Below are 24,846 nucleotides of genomic sequence, written 5' to 3' on the forward strand. Positions count from 1 at the left end.
GATGGGTCTGTCAAACAATATGTATTCGCTGCCATATATGTAAACAATCACATTATGAGCTATATAATAGAAGCTTTGGGAGAAAATAGTTTATATGTCACGAGTGCCTGTGAAGTGAATATTTCTTTAAAAGCTTTTAAACTATCTTGTTTCATGATTTTCGTAGAACGGTGATCTTGATTTTTAACTTACTGTTACGCAGAAACTTCTAATTTGGATAATATGCCCTTCTCAAAAACAACTATTCGCGTGGGATTTTCATGTAATAACTTGTACAAGACTTAATATGCAATATTTTTTTTAATAAAATAAAATAAAATAAAAGAACATTAGAGTAATGACTCAAATAATCCCTTCAGAAACCCAAATACCTCATGTTTTTACAGGTATAATTTTCTGCCCTATCAACTTTATTTTTTTTCTGAATATTGTTTTATAGTGGAATTCTATTTTCTTTTTTTAATATTGTACTACGACTAATTTAATCACATTTTTTCACCATAAATGAAATCGTCTATTGCGTTAGTTTACAGGAAATCGATTTCTCTCTTACTATTCTCAAACAGCCCCACCCACCTTGCCCTATACGTTGACATCTAGTTAGTCATCATGGAGTCGTGTGTGGATGAGTAGCTTGCAATTATAGGTACTGGAATAATCTCCTACCCACAACGATCACTTAATTTAAACTAATGGACTTGTCTATGTGGAACGACATTAAAGAAAATAATTTTCTTATTATTCTCCTGGAAGTGTAGTCGAAATAAGTTCAGATAATACAAGCTTCTAGCCCTTCTTGCTGACCTAGTAGGTAGAGCGCGAGCCTTTGTGCATGAGGTCCCGTGTTCGATCCCGTGGAAGGTACTTGAAATTTGAACACACTACATTAGTTTGAATTTCACTTTAAACTGTAAGTCCGCTTCTCTTATAGCCTCAGTGCAAAAAGGGACACTAAAGTCCAATCTTACCAACCTACCCATAAAGGCTCTTGCTGTGTATGCAGACTCGATTCATAGATTTGAGATGGAATTTGATACCTTAGATCATCTAAGGTATCATATTGAATACTTCTTTAGTGAAACAAAAAAACCTCTGTCATTCGCATTCATTTCTGTATTTGAATTATGTCAGTTGTTATTTTTATTTGTAAGTGTGTGTGTGAGGTACTTTATTTTTCTGCTCCTACTTGTCGGATCTAAACGAAATTTGATAGATGGTAGCTTGCCATCTAAAAACTCTAAGGAATGAAGACCACTATATTTGGTGATTGAGCTCTGCGAGAAACAGGTGCGGCTCTACATAACGACTTGACTTGCATGTGATATTTTATTTCTTGATAGGTACTAACTGGATCTGAACGAAATTTGGTGGTCATATAGACCATTATCTAATGCAATGGTTCACAATTTATGTGTCACGCACTTCCAAGGGGTCGCAAAAGTTTAGAATTTGAAAATCATGAAGCATTTAATAAGTAGCTAAAATCAATTTTTGAGCCCGACTGTACCAGCCAACGTCTACAACGGCAGCAACAATGCTTAGTACTACATAGTCACTATTCCATAGAAACTTGAAGACATACACTATTATAATTTGTGTTGTTGTCAATAAAAAATTCAATAAATATGTAACGATGACGTGAGTAAAGTGATCGTCAGTCAAAAAAGTTTGGACCGCTGGTCTAAAGATATAAAATAAAGATCACTATATTTGGAGGACGAACTCGGTCAAGGACAGGTTCCCCTCGGCTTGGTTCGCCTTGAGTGTGGTACTTGGTTTGCATATTCCATGCAAAATAATGTTTAAATGAATATAAGGGGCAACAGAGTCTGTGCTCCACAGCTTTGCATGCTGGGACGTGATAATAGTGAATAGATAGAATCCGTTCTTTCATTAATTCAAAGCTTATCCTAAAATATTTTAAGAATTGAGAAAGAGGGCAGGGCAATCAATAGAGAGTCTCCAATTCTATTGATTCATGAAATCGTTAAAAAATATCCAGGATATAAGAGTATTAAAACTCAAGATTTATATATATATATATATATATATATATATATATATATATATATATATATATATATATATATATATATATATATATATATATATATATATATATATAAATCTAGTTCAACATTTTTGTAAATATGATGAAACAGAAACCTCGAAGTTCGTTTACTTATTTTTTTTTTCTCAACAGAAACGTTCCGTTATCTAACATGTGCATTTCATATATTTACATCGAAGAGATGTGTAATGTAAAATATGACTTTTGGTTTTCCATCTATAATTTGTTTATTTAGTTCTTGAGGAATGTTCTTACTTAAGTCACAAGACAGGATACTATAAATAGAAACAAAAGACCTAATATAAATTCCAGATTCAAAGATATATGATTTACCTTAGAAAATATCTGCTTTGGTGCACAAAATATGTCTGAAATACTGTGTTACATTGTGGAAATTGACAAATTGCATTACCATCAAACGGGATAATTTCGTCTTTCGAAGTATTTTCGATCAGTATGCATCAGCATACGAAGAACTATCTGTCCTGGGTGCGAATCCCACTTTGAGAATAAGTAATATGTAGTCCTTTTAACGTCATTATTATTTATTTCTCTCATTTAGTTTAAAAGGAATAACAGTAGATAAAATAATATAAAATAAAAAGATGCCCAAAAGCTGTAATATTTTAATAAGTATCAAATGTTTCATTTGAAATTTCTATATTCGGTTAACTCGTTGAGGCACGGTGGGAAGTTGTGCTTATCACCTTTGATATTCATTTTTTTTTCGTCCAATATTAACTGAAAAATAAAATTAAATTAATTTGGTGTGTTTTGAGATTGTCTGCGTGTATAATTTTAATGAAAATTTTAAAACTTCAAAAGAAAACTTTTTCTTGCAAGGGGTACAAAATAACGCTGGCTCCCGTGCCTCAAAGAGTTAATTATGTTTTTTTTAAGTGAAAGATACACCTCTTGTATTAGTAAATCTTAAATACCTAATATCAGTTCAAATTCTTTCGATGGTAGTCCTAGACTTGCAAGAATTGAGAAATACCGTTTTAATTTTCGTAATTGTTTGCTAAATTGAGGCAAATGATTATGATGATGATGTGGGGTAAAATAAAGACAGAGGAAATTCGAAAATTCCTCGTCCAATATTGTCTTCCACAAGTGCACGTGATTTGGGATCAAACCAAGGTCCTTTCTTACTAGAGGTGACTTGATACTAACCCCCGCTATAAATTAGACAGTGATTACATGTACCAGTGTGTTTCACGTAGAAAAAAATATGGACACTATCCACACTCAATGTATATTGTTATCAACTAATCGTTATTTTTAACAATTTAAATTCCACAATATTACTATTGTATAAGGGGAAAATGACTGACGATGACATACGTTTCGACTGTTTCTAGACAGGTTTTAGAAACATGTCCGAACATGTCTTGGACTGTTCTACCAATCAACAAAAATGTCAAGAATTCATTCTAATAGCAGTTTATAAGAACTGTCCTAAAAGTGTTCAAAATATACCTGATCTTCTGATGTTTTTAATAAGTATAAGGGTAGAAATGACTCATAAATGTCCGTGGCGGATCTAGCCCGGGGCCAGGGGGAACCTAGGCCCTTCAGAGTTTGAGTGACAAAAATAATGTAAAGTATTATTTTTATATATTTTTGAAAGTATATAGTACACTCATGATCTAGCCATCGTAGTCTGCGGTCTGGCTGCCTCTTCCCAGTTTTGACCTCTGGTGAATGTGTAAATGGTATTGAGTGAAGTGTCCTAACACTGTTTAAAAGCTGTTTCTGTTCCTATATAGTCACTGGACACATAAGAAGTATATTTTGTAAACGCTTAGGGCAAATCCTGTTAGAATGCATTCTAGAGATTTTTTGGTGATTAATAGAACAGTTTATAACATTCTGGAATATAGTACACCATGACCAAAAGTCGTTACGTAGAAAACCATATCCAAAGCACGTTCAAACATTGATTTATGTGTGTTTTTGCAGTGTAGATCTCATTGAGCTGAAGAAAATTATATATTTAAGGATAACTCCTCATGAGTTGTTTCTCGAGAAAAAGATGACTCAAAACTAATTTCTGTGGTGCTAAAAGATACGTCACTCGTGACCAGCAATCACAGTCTAAGAAACATACTATTTACTAAGATGAAGCTAATGCTAAAGTATACTTTCCTGAAGCCTTTGATTATCACCCTAGTAAAATGACAATTTATGGTTAATTAGATATAATAAAATATCCTAAAATTGTCATTAAATCTTAAGCTTTAACTTAACTCTTCGTAGAATACGTTTGTTTTATCTTGGCACGCTTCCCGCCAATGCACTTGGTTGGCTTTTAAAGTACTTTCTTCTAGCACTCACGTGAACGTTTTAATCCAATAGCCGTCTTATTGGCTTTGTCGTGTAGGTGACGTTAATGGTCAGCCAGCCCATCAAATGAGGTCGTTGCTATTTGACGGGTATTTGAAGTGCTTAATTGCCACAAGCGAATAAATGTATTACAGTGACTTGTGAGTGGTGTGGCGGTTTGCTGTGTTTCCTAGCGTATTGTAACTCGAAACTTAACTGTGGCGTGGCAAGAACGCTTTGCACACAGATCCATTCTTAAGGTGGGAAGCGTGCCATGATAAAACAAACATACTATAAATGTGGTGAATTTCTGGAACATCTTTACTGTGGCTGGTCTTAGAGATCAGTTTTTTCTTTCGTTCTCCTATGGATTCTTTCTCGTTAAGCTAAATATGATTACCTTATATAATGAGAAACTTACTGACACACCCAAGACATTGAAGTACGTTGCGGGAGAGAAAGTTAATAAGAGGATCAACTTCTGCCATCTGTTAAAAAAAAAAAGCCGGAATCTGAGACTGTGCCTCACTTATGAAGGGTTAAGTATCTTCGAATTAATTTTTTCAAAGCTCACGTATTGCTTTCTAAAGTATGTTGTCTCTTTTACCCTAAAAGCATATATTTTTACTAATAGATACACTAACTAAGCGTATGTTAATTTAGATAAGAGAATGAAATTATTGTTCTACATACTTACGGTACGTGTTTATATAATATTATTTTCAATATGTTTGAACTCACATGCTTTACAACTTTGCATGTTTTCACTACAAGATTGATCTAAAATGTTCTAAACTGTGTGTGTATTTTATTTCTGTTTTAGGTAAGTGATGTATGGCATTGCTGTTTATTGCGACTTGAACTTCTGGTACCAACAAGCGCAAGTAACTGTAATGTAAGTACCATGCAAACAACAAACACATAGTGTCACGACTTTTCTGCTGTTATTATCTTTAAACAGATGACTTCATTTAACTTACCTTATGAGGCGAAGTTGTAAAACTGGTGGTAATAATTCTCACTTTCGTGCATCCTATTCTTTTAGGTATTTGTGTAGATAAATATGGTTAAATGAAAACGCAAAACTAATGCAGTATATTCATTAATTATGTCTTAGATTTTTCAACATTTCAAATAAAACTAAAATAACTAATAAAAGAAATTTCGATATCTAGATGGTTCAGTGTAGTTACCAGCAAACGTACATAAGATATAGTTGAAACATTGATTGGTTGATATATCAATTACAGTTTAATGCCCTTTTTCAGTGAAACTCACATATAAGATGGAGACCTATACTTTAAAAAAAATAGTATTTAATCAGTTTAAAAACAGATTTTGTGATTAAGTTAAACAGTATTTGAAAAGTATTCTGTGGTTACCCGAAAAGTGCTAGTTCTTAAAACTTAGATGCAATATTATATATTTAAAACACCTTCCCTTGTCAAACAGTTTACATACAAAGTTACATTACATTTTTGCACATAAAGTTGGACATATCTGGAACATAGTTGAATACCAAAGTTATGATAACTTTATTTTGATCTAAGCATAATATCATATACAGCACTGCACTTTGCAGAGATATTCGAACTCGCAAGCCTAGTTCTAGAGCTCAATAATTGAACCCTCGGGCATGTCTGAGCTTAAGTTGATAGCAAGACAGAAGGTGCAGCGAACATCAGTTGCAATGATAATAGTGAGAGAGAGTCTAAATGAGTGTGATCTTCATTGATAGTGAGCTCGAACCTTTGACAAAAGCCTAATAAAATAAATGAATGTGACATTGGGCTATCATGAGCCAGGCCTGAGCTCGGAAGAGTACCAGTACGAGCCACTGAGGATAAGCCTTTTAAAGAATAGTCAGCCTGATCTTAGACAGACAGCCTGAGCCATTTGTTTCAATGATTTGCCATCATAGATGGGCTGGCTGTGGAAAGTAATTCCTTCTCTATGTCCAATTTGAGACTAACGACAATAGAAAACGTTAAAGGAAATAAGTAAATATTTTGTTGTTGTCAGTATCTCCATCATGTTTTTGCGCTATCATTTTCTGTTGAATACAATTATACGTATACATTAAAATACTAATGAGATTAAAATATTTTAAAGTACAAAGCTAGATATCTCCATTCCTAACAACATTAACAATGAAGTGCTTCATTGGAAGTGTAGTTACTTCTGACTCCGATACCTTTTACAGGCCGTGGTGACTCAGAATTCTTGCCTTAGCGCTTGCTGGGTTCGGACATGTGTATCGAGTGCTCCAGACGATAGACATTTGTAATTATATATTGGTGCGTTGATATATTAGTGAATAGTCACTCCAAGTGACATTGTTCACTGACTGTAATTGATCTCCCTTTGAACCGACTTTATAATTTTACTGCTCAGTCGTGATAATGCCAGTTAGTGAACTATATATCGCCCGATTCGACTAATTAGGCCTACTGTCAACATTGCTTTTGAAAGATCAACACCATTGATTCGTCCCCCCTGCTCTTCAGATTTACGAATGGATCGAAATCTTACGATCAAAAAGAAGTTAAACTTGTACACTAACGTCCAAACCGATTGTCGCATATCTATAACTGTTGCATATTGAAAGAAATACCCGGCGAATTAATCAAACTATATTCCTACAACAACATATTTGTAGACATGCGACAATAATTTGTACATGGATCATCATGCTGGAATCCAATTAAATACTTAAGAGTACTGTTTGTATTAAAAGTTTCTAATATTAATGTTTTTTTTTTTTATATAAATTTAAATGTTATACTGGCCTTGTGAAATCTCCTTTATCCATAACGGCGCAAAGAAAATTTAGTGAAGGTCAAAAACACCAGTGACAATACCACCTTCATACGTACCCAATCGAACTTTATACTAGTGTCATAAGTTCAATTTTAAGGGAAAATGGTGTCTTGAAGAGAATGAAAAATGAAACATGGTCAAACAAGTTTATATTTCTAGTGCTAAACAGTTTTCGAGTGGTATATATGAAACTGAAAAACATATCTCGTGAAAATTAAATTTTTAACATTTTCGCGCTAAGGTAACATATCTAGACCAACAGACAACTTGTTTATTTTGTAATAATATTTTGCATTCTTTTCACGCCGGTCCGAAGCGTATTACTTACATTCTTATAAAATCTGACAAACTATTGATCTTTCAGATGTTACAAGGCCGACCACCACCTCGATCGCTGCCTCCTCTTATGCTTAGGGACTCCAATCTGATGCTATCGACGTCTGTGACAACTGAAACTGCTTTTGTTCCTTCCCTTCATTCAACAGCAGTTGGTGTGCCACTACACTCTATTATATACTCCGTGCCTCAGTGCCAACTGAACGATTGGTGGAAATTTCTCTGTCCCGTCTCTCCTTTCAACATATGTTGTTACTGACGTCAATACTTCTGCTAGTTCCAGTGTTGATATACAGTGCTCTGAGTAGTCTTCCATTCCTCCTAGCTCATTGGATCATCACTCCGATACTATAGTGGCCAACGTCGTCCTTGACTTCGATATGGAGGATTAAACAGTACGCCACTCTATATACCTCCAAAGAATTTGTGTTTTCAAGACAATGATATAAATATTTCCACAATCAAAATCAACAGTTCCTCAGAAACTGAAGATGAAGAACAAGCCGCTGACCATGAATTTCTTTCTCAACACAATTTTACTCAATTGAAACGAGGATTACATTCCACACAGAAACGTACCACAAAACATAAAGTTTCCAACCTGTAAAATCTTCCTCCAAGAAAACAACGATTACTTCACAAATGTCTCCATTCAGTCTAGAGTAATGTGCTGTCCAAAGGATCCTCAACTAATTGTCCCCGAAATGTCATCGGGCCCCAGTCTTCAAGTTTCTAATACTAATTTGTTATAATATTTATCTATTTTCATACTTTCTTACATTCTTGTTGTTAGTGTCCTTCTTATATGTACGCCTTATGTGACTCTTTTCATATCTTTCAATATCAATTCTATAAGCTTACCAATTCTATCAAAATCTACCAAAAATTCACCAATTCAATTCTATCAAAAAAGAACTGTTCAAACAGTTCATGTATCAACAAGATGTTGACTTCGTCTCTCTTCAGGAAATTGTTTTGGCTTACTATAGTTTATCCGTGGCTATTCTAGTTAAGTTAGGACTAGTATATTCCGATATGGCTATTTTAATGAAAGAGAGCATTATATACTGACTCCAAAATGCTGCTAGATGATAGAGGTTTTGCATTATACTGGAACAACACTGTAGTTGTAGGTTATTCCGGGTCCCAGATTCGGGAGGGAAGGTAGGACTACGAGAAGTGCGAGGAGGAGTGCGAGGGAACTCACTACAGCCTCATCGAGGTAGGTAGTGAAAATTGCCACCCCTATCGGCGGAGGCGAATCTTCGGCTATCCTCCGAAATGGGGAAACAAGGGGTGTAGGATTCACGATCCTACTAGGAAAGCCGCCGCGCCCAAATGTCTTTAAAAGGAGAAACATACGGTGTACCTCTTCCGTAAATAGAGAAAGTTTCGTATTGCTTGAACGTCCTACTAAGGGAGGGCGTGGTGGACCCTCCCAGTAGAGGGTTACACGTACCATTGGATCCGGAAAGTAGCTTAGGAATAACGTGTACGTTAAAGATAGGCATCCCCATATTGCTTGAGCTAGACAATTAGAGGAGGTCTCTAACTTCCGAATGAATATATCTGCTTACAGGCGTTCTACATCGGTCACTGGTTCTGGTAATGTACGGCGTACCTCTACCGTACCTAGAGGAATTCCCGTTTTGATTGGGCAATCCTACAGGAAGGGGAGTATCAGCTTACTGACTGCAGAGGACTGAACGGTGACTGGGGAAAAGTGCCCATCCCAAGTATCTGTTTAACGGTTTCTGATTCCAGTAGCAGGGAAGAAGTTTTGATGAATAGGGAGCTGGCTTTAAACTCACATGGTGACTTCATACTTACCATTGGATCCGTTATCAGATACGGGAGTATCTCGACGTGTGTGCGGTACCTCCACGAGAAAGATGGTAGACAGTGAACGTATAGATGTAGGCAGGGTCGGGACTAAACGAGCCCTCTCGGGCATGTCTGGGCCTTCCAGATTGGATTGCATTCCATCATGTTGTGGATATACCGTGGGATTCGGTAGCTTGTGTGAACTTATCCCAGGAATCCGGGTAACGAGGTGCATGGACGGGGATGAGCTTGCCTTATAACACTCGGACACTATGCCTACGAGCATGAGAGTATATAACTCGCTAGCAGAGCCGTCTAGATCAGTAAGTTAACTGATAGGCACTTAGGGCTTCGGTCTGGCCACACAGTGGGCTTATTCTACTCCCTTATAAAATAGGAGTTACATTGCTATTTGGGAAACTGGATAGAAGGACAAACCATGACGGTGTTGCGTGCACGTCGAGAATTCGTCCAAGTTGGAGCAACTACGGACCGAATACATTTATAGGTGGTGGTCCATAATCTAAGCCAAACGCCACAGCATCTCTTTTGAGGCATACAAAGTGTGGGAGTAGATCACTTTCATCTAATGTAGTCGTAGGTCTCTACTCTCCGTCGGGGCAACAATCACGTGATTCGAGAGAGATAATCTTTAATGAAGACATGTTATACCTGCACACAGGAAAGTTTGATCATATGATTCTGCTTGGCGACCGAAATGGTCACATTTCCTAAAGTGATTGTTCTAGCACCTCAACTTTCAGTCGTACATTACGATATTTTATAGATATTGTAACTTGAAAGATTGTGCTATTTTTCGCTTACAAAGATCATCTTTTTACATATATCTGCTGTAATGTATATGACTGCTAGTTAATTAGATCGTTGCTACATTTGTAACACATTTAATGGACGATTACGTGAATTTTGATGTGTGTGCTACATCCTTCACTGATAATTTTATCATTAAAATTCAACTTGCCACTGCATGATCTTATATTCATATGGACGACCACATTGGAAATTAAATGTGCAGATTTACAGCAAGAAAATTTTCTTGTTCAATTGGATACGCATTGGGTGGAGTGGTGTAAACAAATATCGTTCTTTCTCCATCTTGCATTGATGGGGAACGTATGTGGAAAAAAAACGTAGTGCTTTTATATATAAGAAGCTCACGATTACACTATGACGCTTGATCTCTGTTATGTTGTTATATGCGATGCTTATATGAAGCCAGTGACCGCAATTACGCTTCCACTGTCTTACTCTCACATTTAATGTCACGAAGCAATTATTCTTCAATTGCAATGAAAACAAATGTTCAAAGTGCAAGTATCTACTCTCCAATTCACCATGTTTTCGAATGAGCATGTTAGCATCTACAACTCATCAATGACGCAGTGCTAATCTCACACTTAGAGACGGATGATGGTTCTACCCTCAAACCAATCTACTACCCTATAGCATCTATACCGTCACTTTAAACAGTTATATGTAGATGAACGCTTAAGCCACGTGATCTTGCAGGACTGTTTTGTTACTCCTGAAGACAATGTTCTTCTGATATTGATGGTTTTTTTTTTGGCAAAATTATGCTTACGGATCTTCCTGTTATCAAAACTGAATTTACGCAATCGGCAAATGAGGTACTTCTGGGCCAAGTAACGAGCAAACATTTGCTATGAGACTGATAATTCTTCTTCCGAAAACACGTTGACCTAATAATGTATCACAATATCGACATATTTCTTTATTGAGTCTAGATTAACAAATGTTTCACCAATAGTCTTATGAATGTCATCCCAGAAATTCTTCATCCCATATAAACTGGTTTCCGTGCTCAGTCTAAATACAGAATTTATTAATGGCAATAGCTTGCTGACACATTATATATCTCTACGCAGTTTCTGGGCAAGCATCAAGAAAATAAGACTTTAGAAGCATTTAGCGAAATAATCTTTTATAGATGTGTTTCTACTAGCGCCCCTCAACTTTACCTGTTCCAACTTGGGTATCAGTTTGCCGGCATATTATAAATATGTATGCAAATAATACCCATGTACCAGAAAAATAAGATTATATGATGCACTAGAATATTATTTACAAAGAAATAGTTGTGTTAAATCATTTCATCAAATGGCCCTCGTATTCTTAATTTGCACTGCAGTAACTATACATTTTTCATTCTTTGTACGGAATGCAATTGGCACAAAAAATCAGTATACAGACTTTTCTCCCACTTGTTTTCTTGCTAAACGCAGATCAGAAACAAAGGATGTTCACGAATTACATACTATTTTACAAATTGATGTGTTCTCTTCAACCAGATATATTGAAGTCAGATTTTGAACGTTGCAAGAAAAAATCTTGAACAAAGATCACCTAATTGCACTAAAGTTGAACTTAGCTCAATGGAACCTTTATTTGACTATTGTTGGTACAATTACCCATAAGGCGCACAATAAAGTTGAGAGAAATTACGCATACCCAAGGAAAGAATGGATGAGTGGGAAGAAGAACTATGAGATCTTCATATAATCGCAGGTTCACCTCATCGAATCAGTACGAAGTTATCATTGCGAATAATTGTCTTTTGTCTGCATATAAAAATGTATATGTAAGTTTTAAATTTTCATAACGTAATGGATTTTTAGATTTGTAATTTTTACTTGAAAATTATAGGAATAATAGTTAATGATTTTAGGGTCCCTTTAAACACGGAGGCTACAAGAGATGGCGCCCTACAGCTTAACGTGGGATACAAACCACATGAGCTCTCACGGGAATCAAACACAGCTCTCCCACACCGAAGACAACCCAACAGTCTATATCATAAACTACTTGCCTCTAATTACAACTTTTAAAAATCGCACCATTTCGTTTTTCAAAATAACCATGAAGGAAAAGATATTACTAAAATTGGAAGAATAGCCTTCCAAAGTATAAATAGGTGCTACGAAATGAGAGTAATTAAACTTTTAAATATGTTATTTTTATCTAAAAAAATTCGAAACTGCGAACGACAGTAGAACTTTTGAGCATGTCCTATAGCACGGCCAACAAGAGATGATCTCTGACGTTTCTTACCACATGCGGTGGGACATTGCAGCCGCTACTTTGATACCAGTGTTACCAACCACGATCACTCTGTCTTATACCATTAATTAAATTGCCACTACAGTTGCCCCGAAAAAAAACCTTGACACGTGAGTAGTGGCAATGTCACTGCGAGCTGTCAGAGACGTTCTCTTACTGGACGCACTATAGAAATAAACGACAAAGGTCTCAGATTTATCCTAACAGTAAACAGTCACGATAGATGTCGCTACTATGCTATTGTTTCCTTATAGAAATCGCTTTCTATTGAGCATACAGTAATTATATAGTATAAGAAGTTTCAGCTGCTATTCCCGCTTTAGCTGTGGCGACCGTCGCGCCACCACTCAAGTACGTTGGGTACTACGAACTACTAAAAGCGAGAACAGATAAAATCATTCAGAGCGCCTGAGTCTTATAGAATTAGCCAATGATATACTTAGCTACTGCCAGTAACAGACGATGCAGTTAGTTACAACTCTAGCCGGTAGTGTCGCAGAATCACTTTCGTTGCATTGTGGGGAAACAATTAATTTCAATTAGTTAGGCTATATAGGAAGTGGTTCATCAGGGTATTCAGTGCTATTGAGCGTTAAACTGTGTTAAACTCAATTTGCCGATTTAAAACTATTGTGACGAATTGATTGATTGGTTGAGGTTTAATGAGGACATCAGCATCAAGGCTATTTGGCCCCGTCACGTTGTGACGAATTAATTGCAACTTAAAAACTACATTGTATCAATTTAATTATTTGAAAATTATAGGACAAGAGGCGTAGCCATACTTACATTTGAGCATTAATATTTGTGTACTCACATCATGTTTGTCCATCTAATAATCTAATTGCATGTATCTGGCGCAACCACATCTGTAGCAGATATAGTTTAGTTACTACAAGCACTCATGGCTGCAGGAAAAAATAATATTTAATGTATTCGTTGGGGTGTCATCTTTTTATTAAATATGATAATGTAGGCGGCCCCTCGGCTAAAAGTTAGGAAGTAACAGCTCAGAAGCTAGTTACTTTAGTTGAGAAATAATTAAATGTTTGGTAGTAGTATTTGTGCATATGTTATTTTTACCTCATGTAACTTGAATGTAGAATACGACATACTTTTCAACAATTGAGATAACCTACATGCAGTAGCAATTTTCACATTTTGCCAGTGGAGGGCAAAATAGTTCACCGACATGAGACTTTTATGTTCTTTTTCATATAAGGTGGTGAGGCAAAAGTCCAACACCACCTATTTTAAACGAGAAGGGGCATGCGACACATGATTTTATGAATTCAAAATGGTGGATTAAAAAATGGTCGTAATGATGTCAAATGGCACCGTTTGGTGCCCCTGCCCTAATTACCTACATCCGTAGTTTCGTTACCTTTCTTCAAGCCATTTCAAAAGTAAAAGTGTGGTGCTGGATTTTTGCCTCAACCTGTATATTATACGTAATTTATTAAAATGTATATGTTTCTCAAACTCAGTGACGACAATTGCACCCTGCTCTCCGCAAATGACGTCTTTTCCTATATTATATCTTTTGTAAAGTGTGTGAACGTTATGAAAATAAACAATAATGATAGTTTATTTTTTTAAAAAAAAGTGTTTCTATGAGTTATCCGAATTTTCGAGTTCTGGTATTTAACGCAATAGCTGTTATTAATCGGAATATACAATCATACGCGTATGTTCTAAAAAAAATAAATAAATAAATAAACGAGTTCTTGAAATTTTTTTGCTTGCGAGGAATGCAAATTCCTGCCAGCTTCAGCAAAGAGTAACTTAGTAATTCATATAGGACAACACTTTGGGTTATTATACACTTATTTATGAATCAAAACATTAGTATTTCATCTCTGGGGAAAGAACAACTACGAACAAATATCAGCCATTGAGGAAAAAGAAGGAAAACATGAGCTGAAGATTTTGCGGACGAGAGGATACATTTAAAAGTGCTTTTTGTTGTTAGAACACAGAGATGGAGACAACAGAATTAAATAGTTAATTTAAATATTTTAATCACTTTATTTCCTCCACGCGCTCACTCTCTGTATCCAGCTGTTGGTGTAACCAACAATGAAGTTCTGGCTAATGCAGAGGTGTTGTGTGTATGTTATGGCTTTTATACCACACTGACAGTTTCATTTTGTCACAGAGAAGACATTCATACTTGATGCTTATATCCGTCCGCCCTGCTGAGTTGTGATATGGTTAACTATGCTCCAGTGCCTTCTTTTAGAAAAAAAAAGAAAGAAAGAATAAAAAGGCTTTTACACACACATGCGTTTGTGGACGTTGGGAAGTTTCTGGTGGTCTGATTCTGCGGGAAATGTTTTTCCTTCTAGCTAGTTCTGTAGCTGTCCAAAGAAAGAGAAACATCCGCTGTTGATGTAGAGAGGAGAGGAGGGGAATTTACTGAAGCAAAATTGAAAAGCTTGAAAAGAGGTTCATCTAATGTAAGCATAGAATTATATTATATTTTGCTCTTTTCAATATGGTCAACCAAAAGGCATTCAAAAGGAAAAATCCCTTATAGTACGTACGCAGGCGCTTTTATCTGTTTGCGGGAATGAAACAAGTCTATTCAATAGCACTATTACCACTGTAAGAAAACTAGAATTATATTTCCTAGTAATGAAGCCCTGTATAGTCTGTTAGATAGCGTATGTTCTACTAAGTAGTATTATGTAGTACATTTTGGCTTTGTAGACCGCAACTCGCTACTACTTAAGTAGCATCTTAATTCCTTTAAAACAGCTAGATCAACACTAAACATTCCCATCCATAGTGATCATTCTTCATTATATATACACCATTTATGAGGGATATGAATGAACATATGCAGGGTGTTTCAAAACAACACCGACAACGTTTGGGAGATGATTCTTGACACCAAGATAAGAAAAAAAAAGAATAGACCAACCTGGGTGCACAAATGCTTCCTTTCGGAATTTAGGCTGCCGAAAACATGAAAAAATGAACTTTAAAGGTCCATAGCTCCAAAGACCGTAATCGGGTCAAGACTTCACTTAGGAACTATTATGTACCCTACCCAAATATCTAAGTTTCAGAATCCTGTGGTACTTCCGCAACAATTTTTAGAGGTAGTTGATGAGCACTTCAGATTATGTGCCCATAGCCAAACTCCCTCTAAAAAAAAATTGTTGTGTGAGTACATAAGAATACTGAAACTTGGATCTTTGGGTAGGACACATAATAGTTCCTAAGTGAAGTCTTGACCCGACTATGGTAGGTCCCATAGTTTTGGAGCTATGGAGCTTTTAAAATTCATTTTTTCCTGTTTTCGGCAGGCTATAACTCCGAAAGGAAGCATTTGTGCACCCAGGTTGCTCTATAATTTTTGTCTTTTCTTGGTGTCAGGAATCCCTCCCAAACGTTGTCGGTGTTGTTTTGAAACAGTCTGTATGACATTAGATGAGAAAAACTCAGAATGAAGTTTCCTTTCATGTTTTGACTCTTGAGTTGGTGACAGGCCAAGTACAAGGTATCAAAGCATTATTATCTAAAAGGAGAAAATACTCTGAATTTTCAAGTTTATGAGATATCACACCTACAACCGTTTAACTTATGAGAAACAGATCTAGGATATGTAGTTCTAGGATATGTAGTTCTAGATATGTAGTTCTAGACTACATTGGAAGCTGTTAAATTTATGGAAGGCAATTCTCTGAGCTCTTGGTTATCCAAGACAATAATCAAAGCCTCCTTTTTGTACTAGGTAATAATATGAGCTGTTTATTCTTTACAATAGTTTGAGTCCTTTGGCCTATTTCAGATAAATACCAATAGACCGTTTTGCTTTATGCAACAAAATAAAAATGAAATGTAATGGAATCTTTAAGTTTTACGTCCCACGCTTATGCTGGCTAAGCTAAAGGAGATAGTGATTATGAGAAATGGATGAAAAGGTGAATGAAGAAAGTGGAAGGAAACAGAAAAACTCCTCAGAAGAACCACGCACACTGTGTTTGTCCACTCAAAACTCACTTGACACGACCTGGAATTGAACTATTACCCCAAGCACCAGAGGTGAACGCTCTATCACTGAGTCACTGCGGCCCCTGCAACATAATAGATTGAGCCTCTTCGTTAATGGAAGACAATAGTCGGAGACCTTTAGTTTATGTAATAGAATAGTTTGAGATCCTTAATTTATGGGATTTTTAATTTATGGTGTGAGATCTGTAGTTTATGGGGGACAATGATCTGAGAACTTCAGTTTATAGGAGAAAATAATCTGGTACTTCTAGTTTATGGAAGATTATAGACTGAGACCTTTTGTTTATGGAAGATACTTGTCTGTGTTCTTTACTTTATGACAGACAACATGCTGAAACTCTTATTTGAGGGACGATAATAGTCTGAGACATTAAGGGTGTCGAAGACAGTAGTCTGGCATCTCTCGTTCATGGTAGACAATATGGAACCCTTCCGTTTATGAGAGATTGAGGTCTGAGATTTTTAGTTTATGGAAGACAATAATCTGACAACTTTAGTTTACAAGAGACTTTAGTTTATCACTGAGGCATTTCGCTTACAAAATTCAAGTCTGAGACCTTTAGTTTAGTGAGAGAATGTTCTGAGCGTTTTACTTTATCTGGGATAATAGTACTTTTACTCATTTCAGTGAAAGGTAATACGTGTATATATGATAAAATAATTCTACCTTCTTAGTTTATGATAGATAATACGAAATATTATTCAAATCTATTTAGTATGCACTTTATATTTCAATAGAATACATAATTCCCAGAGTTATTAAGTTAAAGAAAACTCTCAGTTTCTTTTGTGTGTAGAGAATATATCCTTCTTTTTAGTTCATACGTGATATCACTTTTTTAAGTATTGTGTCCTATGAAAATATCTAAGACTTTCCGGATTCTTATGTGTAGACTCATCGCTCTATAGCACCGTATTTTAAGAGTTTGCTTCCAAGGATAAAAAAGCGCAAAGAAATACAAACTCTGAGATTACGCTGTTCAACATTTTTCACTTTTTAATTTTTACAGAAACGAAAGTAGCCTTTCTTTATTGTATTTGGCCACAGAACGCGAAAATCGCACTTAAATTTCTGACCTGGCTCAGGTTTCTGAGTAATTTAGCGTTTTATATTTTGCATATAACGCTATTGGACATTAAAAGTACATGATTTGAAATTAATTTTTTACACGGTACAAAGTGTCGTTCTTGACAAGTATTTGTTGCATATTCGACTTTGCAACGTTGTACATTATTACAGCTAGTGCGAGTGTCTCATGAGTCACATGAGGCAATAATTGAACGTTGCAACTAGCTCCAGTTAACGTCTCTAATTGTATTCATGGCGTGCTTCAAGCAGTAGTTTCGCGGACGGTTTTTGTTACTGGTGAACCAGCAGTTTAAAAGTAGTGAGTGAGGACATTCTCACTGTTGTACATATTGTTTTCATTGCGAAGTGTCAGTGATTCAAGGAAAGTGCAGGAATGCCCCGCGTTTGTAAAAATTCGGTGGACAGTGTGTGCTACATATGTGTGGACGGGATTTGTGGTTCCAGGAACCGGCCATTGACTGCTGCAGTGCAAAGAGCATATTTAATGTACTTTAAGTAGGATAGACCAGGATAAATCATAGGCCCCCCACGTTTGTTGTACGAATTTTTCATCTACTCTCATTGCCTGGATGCATGGGAAGAAAGTTTCCATGCGCTTTGCTGTGCCCGCCATTTGGCGTGAACCAACAAACCATAGTACAGACTGCTACTTTTGCATGCTACCCTGCTTGAAGAAAGGTATAAATACGAAGAACAGGAGGAAGATCGAATACCCAGTGATACCATCTGTCATTCGTCCAGCAGTCCATGGAGAAGAATTACCTTTTCCAGATTCCTCCGGCTACCATTCCGATGGAAAGTCATACAGAGAATGAAAGTGAAGATGAACCTAATTTACATACCAGTGACACTGCCTTCATTTGAGCCGAAAATCAACTATCCTGAACCACACCGACTCACACAAGCGGAGCTTCATGACCTGATTAGAGATTTGGAACTGCCAAAGAATAAAGCTGCGCTCTTACATCTAGGTTACAGCAGTGGAACCTTCTGGAGAATACAGTTAGAGTTATCAACTCTACGCAATCGTCTAAAAGATCTTGCAAAATATTTCTGCTGCACCGCTGAGTAGTATTTTGCAATGATGTTCAAAGTAGAAGATTGGAGACTGTTTATAGACGCCTCCAAAAGGTGCCTTAAGACTGTGCTCCTGTGCAACAGTAGGGAGATATCAGCATCAACCCCTGTTGCTTATGCATCTCTAGGTAAAGGAAGTTATCCCATGTTGGGACGCGTTCTGGATCTTATAAAGTATCGTGAACACAAGTGGTTAGCTTGTGATGATTTTAAGGTGATCGCAATTTTGCTTGGTCTACAGGGTGGCTATACAAAGTACAGTTGTTACATATATGAGGGGGGACAGTCGTGCAAAGAATGTACATTACACTCGAAAGGAATGGCCGCGACGAACAACTTTGTTGTCAAGTGAAGAAAACATTTCAAATGTAACTCTCGTGAACCCACAAGGCATTGTGTTACCACCATTGCACATCAAACTTGGAGTCATGAAAGCATTTGTGAAGGCCATGAACAGGAATGAACGTGCATTGGCATAATTGTGCCAAAAGTTTCCGCGTCTAAGTACAGAAAAGATTAAGCAGGGAGTCTTCATTGGTCCGCAAATACGCAAGCTATTGCAAGACGAGGTGTTTGAATCTATTCTCAGTGCTGATGAGCTCCATGCGTGGCATTGTTTCCGCAATGTTTGCACCAGACTCTTGGGTAACCTCCGAGCCGAAAATTACAAAGACTTAGTGGAAGAATTGTCATCTCTCTACGAGAAACTTGGGTGCAATATGTCAATCAAAATGCACGTCCTCCATTCCCAATTTTAGCGAATTTCTGCTGGATGATTCCAAGAGATGCTCCAGATGTTCCTCACAAGAAACAAGCAAAGAGACGGCGTGTTTAAAACAGATACCTTAGGTAACTTGTACTAATACAGTTCTTGTCCTGTAGCGCTATATGCAAAATGTTAAGACTGATATTACACCGATAGTTTGCCAGGAGGACGTTATATTTTTGGTATTCATATTCAGTGCCCAAACATTTATAAGAGACGGCTATTTTTATTTCCGTAATTATGTTAATATTTGTGACTTTCACCTTTCTTTACAATTTCATTATTATAGCGTTATATGCAACATGTAAATTGTGTAATTACAAGTAAAACTTAGGAGCACATTTTTATTGTCAGTTTCGTATTCAGGCTCAAAAATCAATATAGGATGACCATTTACATTTCTGTAAAAAAAAAAATTCACTGTTGTACAGTGTTAGCTAATGAAGCTCAGTGTGAAATTAAAACACAAATCACATAGAACGAAGGCAGTATGATAATTTATCAATAATAGGAGACAGAGCTTTAAGGGAGGTAGTCAGTGTAAAAAAGTTTCGAAGATGGCTCTATTATTAGAGCCTATTATTAGAGCTCTTTGATGGGAGAGACTCACAGAAGTTCAAATTTTGGTGGGAGTTTACGTGGTTAGAATTCCAAGTTTGTTGGTTGGAGTTAAGTGTCTCTTTTTAGCATTGAGACTGTGTGAGACAAGGACTTGCAATTTAAGGTAAAATCGGAGCCAGCGTAATGCGATCAAATTTCAAGGAAAGTTTTACCGGGAATCGAATCCAAGACCTATTTCATCAAAGGTGCTCACGCTACTCGATAGACCAGCGGAGAGCCTGGTTTTGGGAACGACGTTAAACAGTAGGTCTACAAATTTCGAATCAACTTACCAAAAGCGTTATGAAATGTAAGCGTCTATTCCACTCATTTCCAACTGTATGTTATAATTATGACCCTATAGTTTGCTGCTCCCATTTCAGTAAAATATTCGCAGAGCAGAAGGATCAGAGTTGAAATCTGATCTTAAGAAAAGATAATGGGAACACCACACAAGACATTGGTATCACAGTTGAAGGTTTAGATTAACGGATCCATGATTACTCGTAACAGGACTAACACATGTTTAATATATATTATCGTACCTCTTTCCTTCCCCTTTTTTGCTCTGCATGTTTCACACTGCCATTTCGCTGATTGTAAAAGCACGCTTCTACGTTATTCAGTCGGACACTTCAAAATAACCGAATAAATAGAACTGGAAAAAATATGAAATATTAGAATTCTTGTTTTATTTTTTGTAATTCTATAAACTCAGTTTGTCTATTCAATTTAAAAAAAATAAGTAACACTGGTCAACAGTGAAAATGCTTTGGAGATAAATGTATCCAACCCTTACTAATTTTACGGTGCTCATAACGAATATGAAATTAGTTTTGAAGATTGGTTCGGATTTCAAAAAAATACGTTATTACCGGGTGTGCTCCGGTGGGCAAATTAAGTGTTCGTGGCAACAGGAGCTGTCTTTTTATTTCAATTAACTTACATTGTTTGACGGTTAGTTTCACTGCTAAATCCTCAGAAATCCTCAGAAATGTACCCAGGGGGTGGGCTCTGCAGGTCTTGACCCCCCAAATTCCGACTTTTTTGTAAATTAGTCTAATTTCAGGTGCGATTTTACAAATTTTAATATAATTTAGTCTCAAATTGTATTTATACCCCCGAAAAGCTAAGGACCCCTCCCGAAATAAATTCCTGCGTACGTCTCCGGTTATCTTTATTGTTCGCACTTCATCGCTGACAAAGAAACATCAACCACATCACGGTTTAATTTGTATTGAAGAGTTTACCAGAAGAAACGTGTTGTGTAAGAATCTTTTGTAGTTACAATTTGCTATCCCGGACGTGATCGTGTTGAGATATTGAGTGCGTTTTGTTATTATTATTATTATTATTATTATTATTATTATTATTATTATTATTATTATTATTATTATTATTATTATTATTAGTCGTTCTATGACTGTACTGAGCAGAAACATGTGGCGTAAATGTTTACAGTGGAGAGCAAATTGTATTTTTAACGAAGTGAAGCGAAAAGTGGAATTTTATGCCTATCACAAAGAAACCCCATCACTTGTACTTTGGCTGTAAAGTGGGAGATATGAACAAGAAGTGGGCATCACATATTTCCTTTAATACTTGTTCTACAAACTTGCTTGAGTGACTACATGGATAAAGGCCATGCATGCCGTTTACATTTCTAATGATATGGAGCGAGCCGACAGATCATACTTCAAACTGCTATTTTTGCATAGTATCTCCAATTAAAGGTCTATCGAGAAAAAGAAAAAAGTAGACTACTACTTATGCAAATAATCCTTGAGATGTTCGTCACTGTGCCACATTCTGAAGAACTAAAGGTCCTACAACCTCCCGTATCTTACTCCAGTATTCCATCCGATGAAGAGCAAAAGACGGACAAAGTCGACCCAGGTTGTCAAATTTGCTGCAGATTCATCGTCGTTCACCGATCCTGACTTCACAAAACCAACATATTATCTATTCGCCATATGATATTCAACCTAAATTAAATTACCTGGGGTTGTCAAAAATTGGCGCAGAAGAACTGGCATCCCGATTCAAGCAGTGGAGAGCTTATTCTGAAGTTCTAAAAGTATCCGTGTTTTGAACACGTCAGAATCCCCTGGAACAGTATTTTCTTAGTGGAAAGTGACATAGTATGTTGTAGAAATGTAACTGATCTTATGAGAAAACTTAACATAGAAGATAATCACGATGAATGACAGCTATTCATAGACGTATCAAAACTATTCTTCAAATATATTCTGCGTAACCTTCCACAAATTGCTGAAACTAAAATCAGGTAGGGAGTCCTTATTGGCTCTCAAATTCGCTAACTCCTTAGTGATCCTGAATTTGATGCAGTGTTAAAGGATAAGGAGAAGATTTGTGGACGGAAAATTCTCAATTTTCTCTTTTCTTGTACATCATATACATGCACATTCTCATGGTATCATTAGAAAGCCTGTTTTGTTCTGAAGAGAGTGACGTATATGTCATGATACTCAAATAAATAGTACTCTTTGGATTCTTTTTATTTTATAGCTCACTTTTCCCTATATGAAATTTGGTACTGTCAAGCAAAACTAAGAAATATTTTTTCCCTCACAACTACTGTAAATATTACAATGAAACTTGGCAGATGTATTACATATATATATTACAGTAGTTTTAGATATATTTGGGTACATTTAGCATATAATTTTACCTTAAATTTCCCTCCTCTTACACATCGTGTACACATGCGCATAGTACCATTTTCAAGCTTGGTTTATCCTGAAACGAATGCCATATGAACCACTATACTCGGATAACAAAATTGAAGTAGTAGCTACTTCAGTAAAACGCCAAATAGAAAATTCAAGAACCTAAAGGTGTCAACACTGCATAACACATATTTCTGTCGATTACACTTAGACTCGAACCAATTCAGCATTTTTATTCTAATTTTTGTATTCAACATCCTCATTTGCATAAGAAAATGTACTTTTCTTTTCCAAAAGCATGAAAAAAGTTAAAATTTGTTGTCCAGTGCAATTGAAGTAACTCAAAATAGCAAAACTACTTTTGTTCCCTCGAAATAGACAAGAAACTTCCTTTGAAAAGCTATTACATTTTTATTTTAAACTGCATAATGACTTCTGAACTGGAATTTTAATTGCTATCGGTTAGTATTACAAAATCTATATAAAAAACGGGAACTGCTTTTGTTCGAAAGTTTCTATTTGCTAGAAGTATCCTCTTATCATTATATGTTTCTACGTAAATATCATGGTTGTGTATGTGTTTGCAGGTAAAGGCAAACAATAAGTTACTCATTAACTATTTTCTAATTTGTTTTTGTGAAAAAGAAAATCAAAAAAGGCATAACAAGGCTGCCAATTAAACAAGCAATATACTGTGTATATTCTTTTGTATTATTTGCTTTAATTTGTTTTCTGAGTTGAGTAAAATAAGAGAAGAGAAGAGATTATATCGAATTAAGACTTCCTGAGTTGTATTGTGTTTCTGTAGTTTTCTGGAATATACAGTATATAATGCGTTATTTTTACTTCATTCTTCGAGAGTGATTGTGAAAGTTACTATAGTAACAAAAAATTCTCATATAAAGAAATCATACACAGGTTATCGAGTTCTTTATTTTTTTATACTTTGCTTTCTACGAAAAATTTGTTAACAAGCAGTGCTTCACTTTGAGTAGATAGAATAAATGCACTAGAACATGAACAAGTATTTGGGATCCATAACCTAACTTTCTACATTTTTCAAAGAAAGTAAGAATGCTTTAAAGTTTCTTTAGATAGTGCTGGATCCAGGATATGATCAAGGAAGGGGCTAAACCATTAGCATAGGTTAGAATTTAGATTTCTGGGCTTTCGGCATCTAAGGCCATTTAGCCCTTCACGTTTTTGAGGGATGACGTCCCTCGGCGAGCACACTATTCAGGGAAAGGGAAGGAAGAAAGAATGGGGGAAGAAAAGAAGCGGCCTGGAATCTATAAGTTAGGTTCCAACCCGGTTACGGCCAATTATGACCACGGATGTGAGATATTACATCCATTCGTTGCAATGCATGAAATATTTTACACCACTAGGATTACAACCCCTTTCCCGTTCATAGCGATCAATATTATTGATTAGTGATTTAAAATTTATAGATATAAATAAAATATTTTATAGAAGGTACATGGTTCTAATAATGTCTTAATGATGTAGTCAATGCATTGGTTGAGATGTAGTGTGGATAGATCGTCTCAATAATCTACGACTTCTCTATTATCTGCGCCAAGAGCATCATTTTCACCTTGAGTTTACTATACATTTACATTTATACAAGTAATCAATATAGTAATAATATACTGATGAGAAATGAAATAAAATTTGATAATTTTACTAATGAATAATAATTTTACGTCCAATAAGTATGTCCTTTAGGCAAAAGACCTAAAATTACTGCAAGTGGACTACTATGAATTAATTTAGGGGATGAGAATGTTAGTGGAAAAGGGATAATCTAGGTAAAACTCATAAATGGTAAAAAATAAGTTGTCCACCTCAAACTCGCGGGGCATGGAATTGAAGCAGGAAACTCTCGCGCCAGAGAGGAGAGCTCTACTAAAGAGCCACCGTGCCTCCATAGTAATTAATAACGAAAAATTCTATTTATATCAAAGAGTCTTACCTCCACAATCCCTAAAGCAAGACCTGAAATGACACTGCTAATCTGCACTGAAGATATCTCTATGAGTGAAAATTTAGTTTTCAGCAGAGGACAAGAAGCACAAAGATATATTTAACCACTAGTATATTGTAATTTCAAATCTCAAATACT

The sequence above is a fragment of the Thermobia domestica genome, chromosome 16, assembly GCF_964235325.1.
Source record: "Thermobia domestica chromosome 16, izTheDome1.hap1.1, whole genome shotgun sequence".
Taxonomy (NCBI): domain Eukaryota; kingdom Metazoa; phylum Arthropoda; class Insecta; order Zygentoma; family Lepismatidae; genus Thermobia; species Thermobia domestica.